At 40.5% G+C, this 12,844-nt stretch overlaps 1 protein-coding gene across 2 annotated transcripts in view; it reads right to left on the reverse strand.

Moving 5' to 3' along the window:
• Positions 1-12,844, reverse strand: part of LOC135934852 (neo-calmodulin-like) — a 100,544-nt gene that overhangs the window by 74,175 nt on the left and 13,525 nt on the right. The window contains exon 2 of one of the 2 annotated variants that reach the window (XM_065476897.1): positions 844-910. The exons of the other annotated variant lie outside the window; for it this stretch is intronic. The gene's annotated coding sequence lies outside the window, so the exon portion shown is untranslated. The remainder of the gene's footprint in view (positions 1-843; positions 911-12,844) is intronic. 2 annotated transcript variants of the gene reach the window in all.

Consider the following 12,844-nt stretch of genomic DNA (forward strand, 5'->3'; position numbering starts at 1 on the left):
GAAGCCCGAGATAAGGCCTTCAGGGATACACAGCATCCGGCCAATCGCCGCCTAGATGCTGAAACAACTTTGGTCGCCACTAAATGACTCACACAGAACAAGAAACTACTTCGCGCGGCCAAAGCAAACTTGCGAAAACTCAGTGCTGGAGAATTTGTACCATTAGGGTACACAAAAAGATGATGAAAACTTAAAGGTTGTGTAGCTGCATCGAGTTCAGCAACTTATTTGTCGTACGTTTTCTTGACCAGCAAAAAATTAGCTTATTAATTAGCTCAACGCAAGGGCGCAAATTTAAGGAATAGGCTCAATAATTTCATTCGCACCCTGTCTAGTAACTTAACAATCTAAAAATATACAAAATCCACTTGTCAGATTGACACACATTCATGCGCTTGTGAATTTTGGCGTTGTAGCAAAAACAAGTTGAAAATGTGTGCATAGCACTCGTAGTGGAAAGGTTGGGCCTGCCGCCTCCGGAGGCGATATAGTTTCCGCTCTCCCGCCGGCCGGTCAGCCGGCCAGAGCGAGCTATAGGTGCAAACCATATTTATTTAGGCAGGTCGGAGAACAACCAGATCGATCGGCCCAGAAGACCCACCGACCGAGTAAGGAAGACGCCACCGCCATCTTGGTGCCACGTGGACGTTCGCTGAACCTCTTGCAGTGTCATGTGTCCTCCTCTAGCGGCAGAACTGAGTACCCTGCCCCGACGAGACGACACAAACTTGCGCGCGTGTGAAAAATCAAGGCGAGAGACTAATGAAAAACGAAGGGAAACAAAGGCTAAAACAGAAAATGACAACTGGGAGCGTGCGAGAGCTAAACGCGCCCGCCACCTACCTGTCGGTCCTCGTTCCAGCGCAGTAACGGTGACTAACAACAAGGGCTTTTGAACGGCGAAACTCACCTGAAAGCAGATTGAAAATAACACTTTAACTGGTTAAAATTTTCACATTTAATTAACTTTAGAAATAATATGATTCAAAGAGAGCTTTTAAGAATTATAATTTTTATTTATTTAACTTCAAACCTGGCCAAAAGAACAAGACAAAAATGCATGGAAATTTTCCAAGCGAGTTAATTGCACTCTTTGTGTAACGACTTTCTCGTGCCTTCTGCTCAGCTTTGATGTCTTTCGCAATTTAGATTGTGAAACTTTCATTTAACTCGATGGCTGGCTCGCCCACCGTTGGAAAGTTTTGGCAACCTGTATAGATATGAACACTTAGCAAACGAAGCTGAGAACTTTGGAGAGTAGTAAAAAGTTATCTTGTTCTGCATAAAGATGCGTTGCGAATTTCAAACGTTTTTTCGTGCCTCCAGGCTTTTTTACACACAATGGGAACCACATAATCAGAAATTTTTCCACATACATCAAACTTTCACAAACTCTTTTGTGGCCGAATTAATAGACTTATGCAAAGCGCTCGACACTCCTGACGCACAGGTTGCATAAATCCTTTTGCCGACAACACAGAGGCTTTGTTTGCGGAAGACGCGCTGCTAAATTGTTTCCCTTTAAACACATTGTGTTTCACGCTACTGAAAAGCGTGTTAAAACACGACAATTAAAACTATCCAGGACAAAGCGAGCTTAATTTATTTTACGAGCGCTTAAGTTTTCGCAGCACACACGCCAGGAACGAGGGCTGAATTTCATTTTCTCGCCTTCCAGCAGACGGGCGTGGAATAATCATGCCTAGCTGAAAGCAGTTGAATTTTAATATGGCCTGCGCGAGCTTTGAAAAGGCAGAATGAAGCCTTTTCGCCAGCATTGGCGTTCGATCAGCTCTCCACAGGCGGTTCGTTGTAATTTAAAAAAGGCGGACAGACTGGATCAGTCGGATGCGCGCTTGATCGGAGCCTCGCTTCTTATTACAAGCGACGCAATTTACAATCAGGGCTACCCAAGAATTTGATATTTGAGCATCACATACAAATATTAACCGAACATTTTTGTTGCAAGCTCTCAGCATTTTCTACGTAGAGCAAAAGAGTTTTTCCGTAAAAACAAGTTGTCTCGGTATATCACTTTCCCTTTCTCTGCTTTTCTTCATTTGCGCTACACAAGACAGGGGAGACTAGCAGAAAGGAAAAGGAAGAAACACAGTCTGCTGGTCCGGCCGGAATTGGCAGATCAAAAACACACGCGCGCCGAGTAAGAGAGTGAGGAAAGCAAACTTTTCCTTGTTTCTCTCTCAAGGGGCAAACAAGCGCAGGAAGAATTTCGCAAATTAATGTCTCGCCGGGCTGAAACATTCCTTTCCGTCTTGCTAAAATAAAAATAACCCGTTTTACTTTTATTCTTTTCGCAAGAACGGCTAACCTTTCGCGTTAATTTTACCTACAAAGTTTCGCACAGCTTGGTAGCAACACTGAAAGGTACATCTTGCAATGATTTGTTTTTGCTTCTCCAGCCACAGACACTGCTTTTTAATATAGTAATATCCACCATTTCCTGGCCAAAAATTAGAGTGTAGCGCTTCCTGTCAAGCAGAGTTTATTTTTTCTCGTGCAGGTGTAATTAAGGAAAGTGAGGGTGCTGGCTGAAATGCATTAGTTCATGCTTTGCGACAGGACTCGGCAAACGCACATGGCAAAATGTACGCTTTTGAACAGCAAAACCAGGAACGAGCTCTGAGTTCCTGAAAGCAAAGCGTGAGCGCTCGGCAGTCCATTTGCGGCGGCTTTGTAAAAGCATTACTTTTGTATGGCCACACATGCTCTTGAAAAACAAACCGTGCTCCACGAAATAATTCAATGCGCGAGCTTAAAATGTTTTGTGATCTCAGCAAACACAAATATAAAAAAAGCGAGCGGACGCGACACGCCAGGTGCTCAGCTAGATGAATAAATTTACGCTCTGACTGGGACTAAAAATCTCTTTGGAGAAAATTTTGGAAATACAACAACGCGGTTATTTAAAATCTAACACAACGTAAGAATAAGTATTTTTTTTTTTTGCTTGAGCAGCTGTCCTTTTATCTTAAGTTAAAAAATTTACCAAATATTTTGTGGAAAGCGTAAATATATGCAGCGAGTAATTTCTTTCGTTTTGGGCTGTTAGGGAGGATTGATACTCTTGGAAACCTCTGGAAAATCTTTGACGCTGAGGTATAAACTGATCACCAAGGATTCAGTTTAAGCCAATGTTTTGTTAATTACCACGTGCTCTGTTTTTATTTTATTTTAGGAAAGTGGCTTTAAACTTAGCATGCTTGTCAAATGGCAAGGACTGTTTCCCTATTTGAAATCTTGTTTTATTTCACGACGAAGAGTTTCCCCGAAAAGTGGCATACACTGTTGGATAGATCTCGACAAGATGAATCGAAATCTGCCAAAATATGGTCAAGGTAAAATTTGGAGAAAAAATAGCAAATTTTGACTTTTGGGAAGGCCCTCTTTTGATAATTACACAAGGGAAAACAAATTTGTTAAAACTAATAATTCGATCAACTGCCTAATGTAGCCAAAAATGATTTAAGTTTGCGGGTTAAATTTAAAAATCTTTAAAAAATATTTTGATGTCAACTATAGCACTGAACCAACAGTAAGATTAAAAATATAAAACATAGAGTGTATTGTAAATTATAGGTTTTTAGTTCAGAATGGAGGAAATAATGAAAAACAGCCCTCCGCATATATTATACAGTGAGCGTTTTCTGCAGATCGAACAACTCCGTAACATAAGAAAAATAAAGAAACAGGAGGTATCTTACAATCACGGAGCGATTTTGCTTGAGAAATCGCGGATGGAGCAGAAAAGGGACGAGATAGGTCGCATCGCCACGAGCACTCACTTTGCATGATTCCACATCGACCCAAATGCGTTGCTTTCAAACGGAAGCGAATCTCTCTAGATCACTCTGGCGACCGGGCTGCGAGCAAGAGACATTATTTGCACCAATAAAAGCACTGCCGTCATTTTTCATGTCGTCCCGCGAGCACGGAATCGACAGCAGCTCTTTCCTCCCTCATTCTCTTGATCGACACACCAACACTCAGCTTGCAAGGCGGCGTGCTTAATTATTGCACGTCGCGACGTCGCAGCTCTTAAGCGCTGCTCGGTTCTCTCTCTCGCTCGTAATTTATTATTATACACAGCGCGTGTACACTTGCTCGCGGCCAGGACGTGCTTGCCTACGTTCCTCTAACTGAGTTAACAAACGGCGTGTGTGTTGGCACTATACGGTAACATGCTTTATTCCACACAGCCTTTTCGCGCTACTCGCAGTATCCCTGTCGCTGCATGGTGCGGCGAGCAGGCAAAATTAACGGCTTTATGCTACAGCAAGAATTGTTTAAAAAAGGCCGAGTTTTCATTCTCCAGCAAGCTGAGAGAACACAACACTAAATTAATTCTTTAAAATGGTGGCAGTGAATATTCTTCAAATTGTTTTTGAATCAGACTGAAACTGGAGTTGTTATTACATTCACAAGTTTTTAGTGAATATTTAATTTAAAAGTAGATCGATACATTGGTGATGACATTGTCGGCTAATCAGCGTCGAGGGTGTTCCGCACAGAGTAATAGCCCATTAATTTATCAAATTCGCAGTTTCTCATAGGAAGTTCAATCGGTTATAATAAATTGTTGGTCAGTGTGCTTCCGAGAACATAAATCGATGGACCAACTCTTAAGCTGTTAGTAGAGCTCTAACAATCGGGTTTTCTCTGATCTGTAGTAGAATGGTGAGCGATTTACAAAAGGAGTTGAACATGGTGTTCTTATGGGACGAAAATTTCATTTGGCAACTCTGTCAAAAACCGTATTTTAATCACAAAATACTTGAAAAGCCTAGAATTTAACTTAATTAAAAATTAATCCAATTTATAAAGACATAAATTAATTTGAAACGTGAGTTTCGGTCAGAAAATTTAACTGTAATTATAAGGTAATAAAAACGCACAAATCCGTTTAAATTGACTCCAAATTCATCGAAAAATATTCGTAATTTTCCCCGAATAATCTCGCTTCTCTTGATATTCCATTTTTACAAACTGATCAACAACAACGATTATTCAGAGAAAAATGTGTAATCGATGTGATGCAGTGGTGGGTAAAAGCAAACACGTAATTCAGCCTGCATTCGGAATGGTCTGTGCGCGTCAGAACTTTGACAATCAGAGTTAAGGAGCAGACGCAACGAGCGTCAGTTTCCGGCGCCACACGTCTCCTTGCGTCTCGCCACCTGCACGTAAACAAACAAAAAGCCGTTTATTCTGCCTTTTGACAAACGAAACTGGGAAAGGTTTGGGACCAAACGAGCAGACAGCGTTTGTTCGCAGGAGGTGAAGTACAAATCCTCCTGTCGGCGATGACTTACAATGCGAAAGAGGTGCTGCGACAGAGCGAGCCCGCCGGCGTGTCTGCCTACAAACGAGTGCCAATTTGAATCTGACCCAAAAGAGTGCTTCTGCTAAAAAGTACTCAAATATCACAGCGTTGCAAAAAGAAATAATATACAAAATTAAAAAAACAAAACTGCTGTTTGTGGTGTGGGTATGGATGGGAGGGCTGTCGTTTTACAATCACCCTATAATTTTTATCTTTGAATCTAACAATAAAATGCATATATTTTAGACTTCACCCATTCTGCCATATACTATATTACATTTTTTCTAATTTATATTATATATGTTTTTTAATTTTGCACATGGTTCCCAAATTTGCATTTTAACTAGAGTTGTACAAATTACACATGGAAATAATCAGTTTTGTCTGTAGGGATGCGCAAAAAAGATTTAATTTTGCGTGAAATATAGTTTATTGTTATAATCAGTGCGTCTTAACACAAGATAACTTGTTCAGCAATCGATTTCCAGCGTGAAATCGGTTTCTAAACGTTCAAAATTTTGTTTAGTTTTTTTTTTGTTTACAAGTGCCACCAGTAAAAAGGCTACTTCTTCTTTCCAACTCAAAAGGCAAATAATAATATGTAATAATTTCCAGTTTAAGCGTGGGTAAAGCGATTGATTTGTTTGAAAATTTTCCCATTTTTTATTAAAAAACACGCTACCATAATCTCTGTGACCAAACACTGGAAGAGGGCGTAACTTGCGGGAGTTTGAAATGGTAGTGGTGGGAATAAAACGAAAAGGCGTGACATGGGTCACAAAATCATAAAATTTGACCTTTTTAAGTTTTTTCTGGTTGTTTATATTCTATATAACTATCGATTTACTGGTTTTGCAGAAAAATCGATTTTGAAGAATGCTGTATAACTCATTATTCGTGCTCTTTTGATGAACCTATCATAACAGCGCACACATAAAAATCGACTTTGCACATTCTCATTTATTTGATATCATTATATACAAATGCAAGGGAAAGCGAGTCAATATTTCACTGTTTCTTGAAAATACCTCCTTCAAAGAAAACATTCTGAAGCCAGCCTTTGTTGAGAGGGTATCTCATGGCATGGCCCTCGGCATCCAATCGAGCTTCAGTGCGTGTGTGCATAGATAGGCTGCAGCGAGTTTATTGCTTGCGCGCCGACGGCGTTTTGTTCGCCCCGCGAGCAATTTTCGCTCTTTGACACGACGCGGATGGTTTTCCAAGCGAAAATCCCTTTCGTGAAATATTGCGACAGAGCAAAAATGTGCCGTGGAGCGAGAGAACGCGATGAAAAAAAAAGAATGATCAGCGGGAAAGTGACGGTGTCGCGCGTACGGCAGGTACCATAGGATATTAATCACAATGAAAGCTGAAGGGTTTTGTGCAAAATCGCAATTTTACAGCGATTCGCTGGAAAAAGATGCTCACTGGAGCGAATATTTAATACCCCATCATCATAAATGAAAATATCTTTTTATTTAGATTGTTCAAAACCAGAGGCCCAAATTGGAAAAAAAGTAGACGAGATTGCATGATGTTATGAAATGGCTGTACTGAATGATTGGTTTTGAATGATTAGAAATTGCTTTTGGTAATTAACATAGATTTTGGATAGTTGAGACAAAGCGCCATCTGAATATGGGCTCACCACAGTCTGTTTTTTGAATGTTGTAGACTGTTTTGGAGGATTTTAAGTATTGCTCAAATTGCTTAAACTGACATGAATTGCACTCATTTTATGGTCCCGAAACGATAAGTAAAGAAAGAAGTCGATCGTATAAAATTCACAGCTTTAATTGCTTATTTGCTAAACACATTATATCTTGCTTGAGATAGACCTAATATAGAGAGGCAAGACTTAGAGTGTTATTTTTAGGAGAATGAAAACGTTCGAGAAATAAAGGATGGTGAATGAGAGCACGACCATTAGTCCCTGGTTGCTGGGCGATTGCAGATAAGCAAATGAAAAGAGCGCAGCCAAATCGAATTTTGCCAATTCACAAAGCTGCACGCGCGCGACCTTCATTTGCTGCTGGGGACAAAGGAACACGCCGACACCAAACCCGCTTACATTGTTAGCCAGAAAACAGAGCGCTTCGTGCAGAAGTAGTGTGTGACATTTCGCGGTGGAAAAAGCAGGCAAAAGGGCGCGCGCCCGGTCTGCTTCCTTATTTTACGTGCAAAATGCGACGCGACTGGAATTGCAAGGAAAGGCCGAGGGAAAAATGACCAAAAATCTTTTCATATCAGTTTTCATTTCGGGACGAACCAAGAAAAAGGCTTGTGAAATATGTATGTGTCATAAAAAAGGGTTTGCAAGATTTAGTTCATCCTAGTTTAGTGCGGTTGGGGATTTAAGATGGTCTAATATTTCTATTTTCTTCAATGAGAGTTAATATAAACAGCGGTGAACACTCATTAAAATGCGTTATATTATGCCATATTTAAGTAATTTAATTTTAATGTTAAATTTAATTCACAAAGTAAAAGATTTTCTAGGTCGTTAACTTGTCCGTTATCAAAAGATTTTACAGCACTGAGTAACTGAAAGGCTGTATATGTAAGATTATGCTGATTATGTAAGATATGCTGATTATGTATGGAAATGGAAAGATTATTTTAATTGGTGTCCTAGGATAGAACATCCATCTAGTTAAAATCTCAAAATTTCATCTTGTCAACGTAAAGAACTGTCTAAAATTTCCAAAACTAACTATTGTTTGAATTCAACAAGAGATCAACCTTTTTCTCGGCCTAAAATAAAGATCAACTCATTCTCGCAAAATAAATTTACCCTAAAATATTTTGCATAAACCCGAATTTGGCGAATTTTGTCTATCAATCGTCAGTCTGACGGAAATTATTTTGTCAACCCATCGATTACGCTGAAGATTCAACATGCAGGTTTCCGGTGGTGCTGCCTGAAGCGCAAGACCAAAGCCTGGAGAATGTGCTCGATGATGAGCGGGGGGCGACATTTTTCGCGAATTGGCCTTTGATGGCATTTGGCTTGCGCCCGCGGCGTGCAAAGCGTCTCGGGGCTGCTCGCTATGTGGAATGTGCGCGGCGCGAGCAAGCAAGAAATCAATCAAGACTAGGAGTGCGAGTGAGCAGGCCGACCGAGGCAGCTGCCTAGCTGCGGCTCAAACCTCTTTGTCTGCGGGGAGCCTAACCTGATTTGCGCCGGTGCCGAATTAATGAGACTCACTTCGGCTAGATGACTTCCCGCCTTTTAATTGGCTCTCTTCTCTTTGCCTGCGAGAGAGAGAGAGAGAGAGAGAGAGAGAGAGAGAGAGAGAGAGAGAGAGAGAGAGAGAGAGAGAGAGAGAGAGAGATAGAGAGAGAGAGAGAGAGAGAGAGAGAGAGAGAGAGAGAGAGAGAGAGAGAGAGAGAGAGAGAGAGAGAGAGAGAGAGAGATGACATTTGGGCTGCTAGATGGAAGTCATAAAGTTTTTTTTACCTCCCTTGATGCAATGAATTTTGAACAAGACTTTTATGATTGTAGCTTAATATTCTAGCTGTTGCAGATTTTGTTTTTCTTCGTCTTAGATTTGGCTGGCCTTTTTTCGGTTTAAAAATCGTGTATTGCTCTTATTAGCAAGATGACTCTAGCAAACGCTAAATAAAAAAGTCTTGATGTAATTGAATATTTATTTCACTAACTGCTAAAAAAGGCACGAAAGATAATTTTCACTTTGCTGATGAAATTCATGCGTCTTTGTCTCGAATTAGGTTATTAGTTTTAGTATATGTAGTTTGCTAGAAGAAATTGAAAAGGGAGAGTGCATTTTCAAGCCAAGAACATTGTTTTTATACAGTTCATCATTAGAGTTTTAAGATTAAAACTTTCGTCATTTTTTTTTACAAAAAAAGGAAGACTTTTTAGTCAGTGTTAAAGATATATTAGCTGGTTTTTTTATTTTTATTTTAGGTTGATTTTTCAAGTGATTGCCAGTTAATTTTTTGTCTTCAAAATATTGTTCAGTGTTTTTGTTTTAAATTTAGGGGTATGATCATACAAACGCGAGGCGTAAGTGAAGGCGTACGTCGCTCTAAAATTTGCTGAATATTATATTTAATTCTGTGCTGAATACAAGAAGTAGTAACAAAATTGTTAAAATTACAAAATTTAACCGATTTTTCATGTGTTTTATTTTACACGTGCTAAAAGTTACTAAAAAGTTACTTGAATTGCCACAAATTGTGCTCATTATAGACCTAAAAGAAAAACTGACGCACAGAAAAAGTCTTTAAATTCCCTAGCTAATATATAAAAATACAAAGACAGCCCTGATCCCTATAAATCAACTCTCCTTTACGCTTGTCCCAGTAAAGTTTGTGATGGCGAATTTATCAAGCATCGCTGTCGCTGCTGCAGGGTCGATTCTTTTACGACACCTATGATTTTTTGTCCTTTTTGCAATCAATGCCAACGCAATCTTGTTGCCGAAAATTGAGTGTGACATCTTTTGTGTTCGTGGTGATAGTCATAAAAAATTCACAAACGCGGCTCTCTCCTGCGACGACATAAAGGTCCAGCTTGCAGGTGAAAAGTGAAAAACAAACAAACCGCTTGGCATGGCAGAGGTATTTTCATTGCATTATTAAAAGCGCTTCTGCGGAGGGAGTGCAGAGCGAGCACCGGCCAAACACTCACTTAATTTCATGAAATGCTAACAGGGAAAGGAGGGCTACTGCTTTAATAAAGAGGAGGACCATTTAAACACCGCACGCTCGAGAGTGGGCTAATTTTTTACCCACCCACATTTTTGTGTTTCAAAGGTGAATAATTGCAACACATCATATAGCAAGCCGTTGAATCGCATTGTTGAGCTCATGCACATGCAATGTAAGAATCTGAGCGATGTTTGGGGTCGCTGATTTGCACCTACGTTTAACTCTCTTGCATTGCAATGACGAGTCCGTTTGAATTTGGAAGGATTGCAAAAGCTTTCCGACTCTCTACTTGCTGGTTTGCACCTTTCCATTAGCATGCGTGAATTAATTTCACGAGATGAATGTCTGGCGATTCAAGAAAAGACCCTAATGTGGGGGTTGTAACACGAGCTGTTCCTTTCCTCCAATGAGGCTCACCACGTTATTGGGATGCTAGTTTTCTCGAGTTGCTCACTATCAGGATGCCACCCATCTTTATGAAACTGATAGACAAATAAATAAACTGGAAGATGAGATAGATCACACACGATTTTACTCCGTCGAAGCTAATCTGTCAAAATGCAAGGCGATAACAAAGCTCGCTCTGTGCCTACTTTGTGCAAACCACTCGTTTTTCTTTCACCCTCGCGTGCATGTGTACGAAGGAAAAGGCCATTTGCCAACGACTTTTTGGCTTGCTGCCAGCCTGCGGCACAAGTCACTCGTCCGTTCGTCGCTCGGTTCACTCGCTCGCGAGACCTGTTGCACCCGTTGTTGCCACCAACGCGATATTAATTTTTTACAAATCACAACGATGCACCTGCTGCATTCACTCCGCGTGGCCAAGATAGGCTTTCCGCTCCACGCGGTGATTCAGCCGGTTGCATAACATTTATCTAGGAAAAAACCCCGATTAAACTTGGCAAACAAGTTTGTTCCAGCGCCTTGCTACGCGGGGTATAGGAAGCTTTCTGTTTGGAGTTCTATATTTGCTTGAAGCTAATCCGTCTGTGTTTAAATTGTGCAATCATCCTCCAGCCCCGTAGCAAAATGAACAAATAATAATGCTTGACAAACTGCGCTCGTGCCACTTAATTTCAGGCAGCAAGTCTTGTGAGCACAAGTTCCTCCATTTGTCAATCTGTGCTTTATATTTACTTGCAAATCCGTTTAAATATTTCGCCCATTTCTTGCATGCTCTTTACATTGCAGCAGTTCGGTGTTAACATTTTTGAGTGTCTCTCTTAATCACATTTAAAAGAATTTTGCTAAGAGGTGAGGAAATTCCACGATTGAAGCCTGCGGAAAGGGGGTGTTCTCTTTTTTAACACCCAAAAATTAAAGGTTGGATTAACTTTTGATTGAGCTGAGGTATGATATTGAAACTTTTACTATCCGATCTTCTGTTTGATCTGGGCTAGGACAACTTATTAATTTATAAAACAGCAGGTCAAGTGTCAAGGTCATGTTTTGTGACCTTTTTAAAGTTTGGGTTTTCAGGGTGATAGGAGCCCTATTTTTTTAGATTAATAAGGGCCACACTCCAGCTTTTCCCTCCCGGGTAAAGTTTTAGCGAGTTTGCCAGGAATGCTGCCTTTTCTCACATGTTTTGTATTTTTGTCAAGCTTTAATTAATATGAATGTAATTTGATCAATTGTGACAACAAACATAAGTTAAAATATAGTGTGTAAAATTCTGCTCAATAACATCAAGTTTTATGGTGGCAAACTTAGTTAGAAGTGTAAAACCGGCTCAAAGCCGTTCTGCTGTAAATGACCTTTAAATTGAAAATGTGCCTAGTGCCTAGCGTTGATGAAATCCAATTTTTTGTTTCCAACTTTCTTAAGCACAAAGGGTACCAAATGGAATAATTTGAGGTCAAATGCATTCTGCAAGGTCTATCCCTGATAGTAAACCCGAAAATATGTCCTAAATCATCGAGTTTGGTGTCATTTTATATGTTTTCAGTTCTTATGGAGTTCAGATTTAGTGTCCGAAATGCAAACATAGGAATCCTAGGAACCGAATTTTGGTAAGCCTAATCCTTCAGGAACATTCAAAATTTGGAAGAATTTTTCAATCGTTTGTAAATAAAGTATTCTTGCTTGTGTAACTTATCTAGGGAAATGAATATTTGGATTTGAAATTATTGATTTTTTTCAATTGTATCCTAGCCCTGCGCTGTTTTTTTTTTTTATTAAAACGCTCCAGGATTTTTTTCTTTGAAACCTTTCACTCATGCTGGAAAAGGACAAACCAGCAAGTAGAAAATCCAAATGGACCGTCATTGTGAGGCAACCAAGCTGCAAGCATAGCTCAGATTCTCGCATTTCAAGTGCACGCGGTCTGTTTTTTATTGAGTTTTTCCTTTCCCTTCGTCTCTCAGCTCCTGTACGAAAGTTTTCTCGATTTTGTATTGCGTTCTCCCCTTTTCGCTTTGTGCTATCAGCTCTCCCCTTTCATTCGCCTGAGCAGACCAGATAAGGGGGTATTTGGGCGAGCGGCAGGGGCAAACTGCGCATTTTCTAAGCCGCTTTTTCGACACTCCTGAAAGTGTTAATCTCGCGAGATCCCCGCAAATCCCACCAAACAAGGAGGACGCCGCTGTCCAATTAGCAGCTGTAGCAAGGTGGAAACTTTTTGCTTTTCGCACCGGCCAAATCCGCACTCGCGGCTGTGACAAATAGAACCCGAGGCACGCCCTGCCCTGCAACCCAGCACCCTGCGCGTGGATCAAAAGAGTCATGCATTAGCAATGCGGCCGATTCCTGATTCATCCGCAATGGGAAAGTGCGGTGCGGCTGGCCGGCTGGCCGGCCAACCTTGGCGAACGCAATTTCAACTGC

Source organism: Cloeon dipterum, chromosome 1 (genome assembly GCF_949628265.1).
Source record: "Cloeon dipterum chromosome 1, ieCloDipt1.1, whole genome shotgun sequence".
Classification (NCBI taxonomy): domain Eukaryota; kingdom Metazoa; phylum Arthropoda; class Insecta; order Ephemeroptera; family Baetidae; genus Cloeon; species Cloeon dipterum.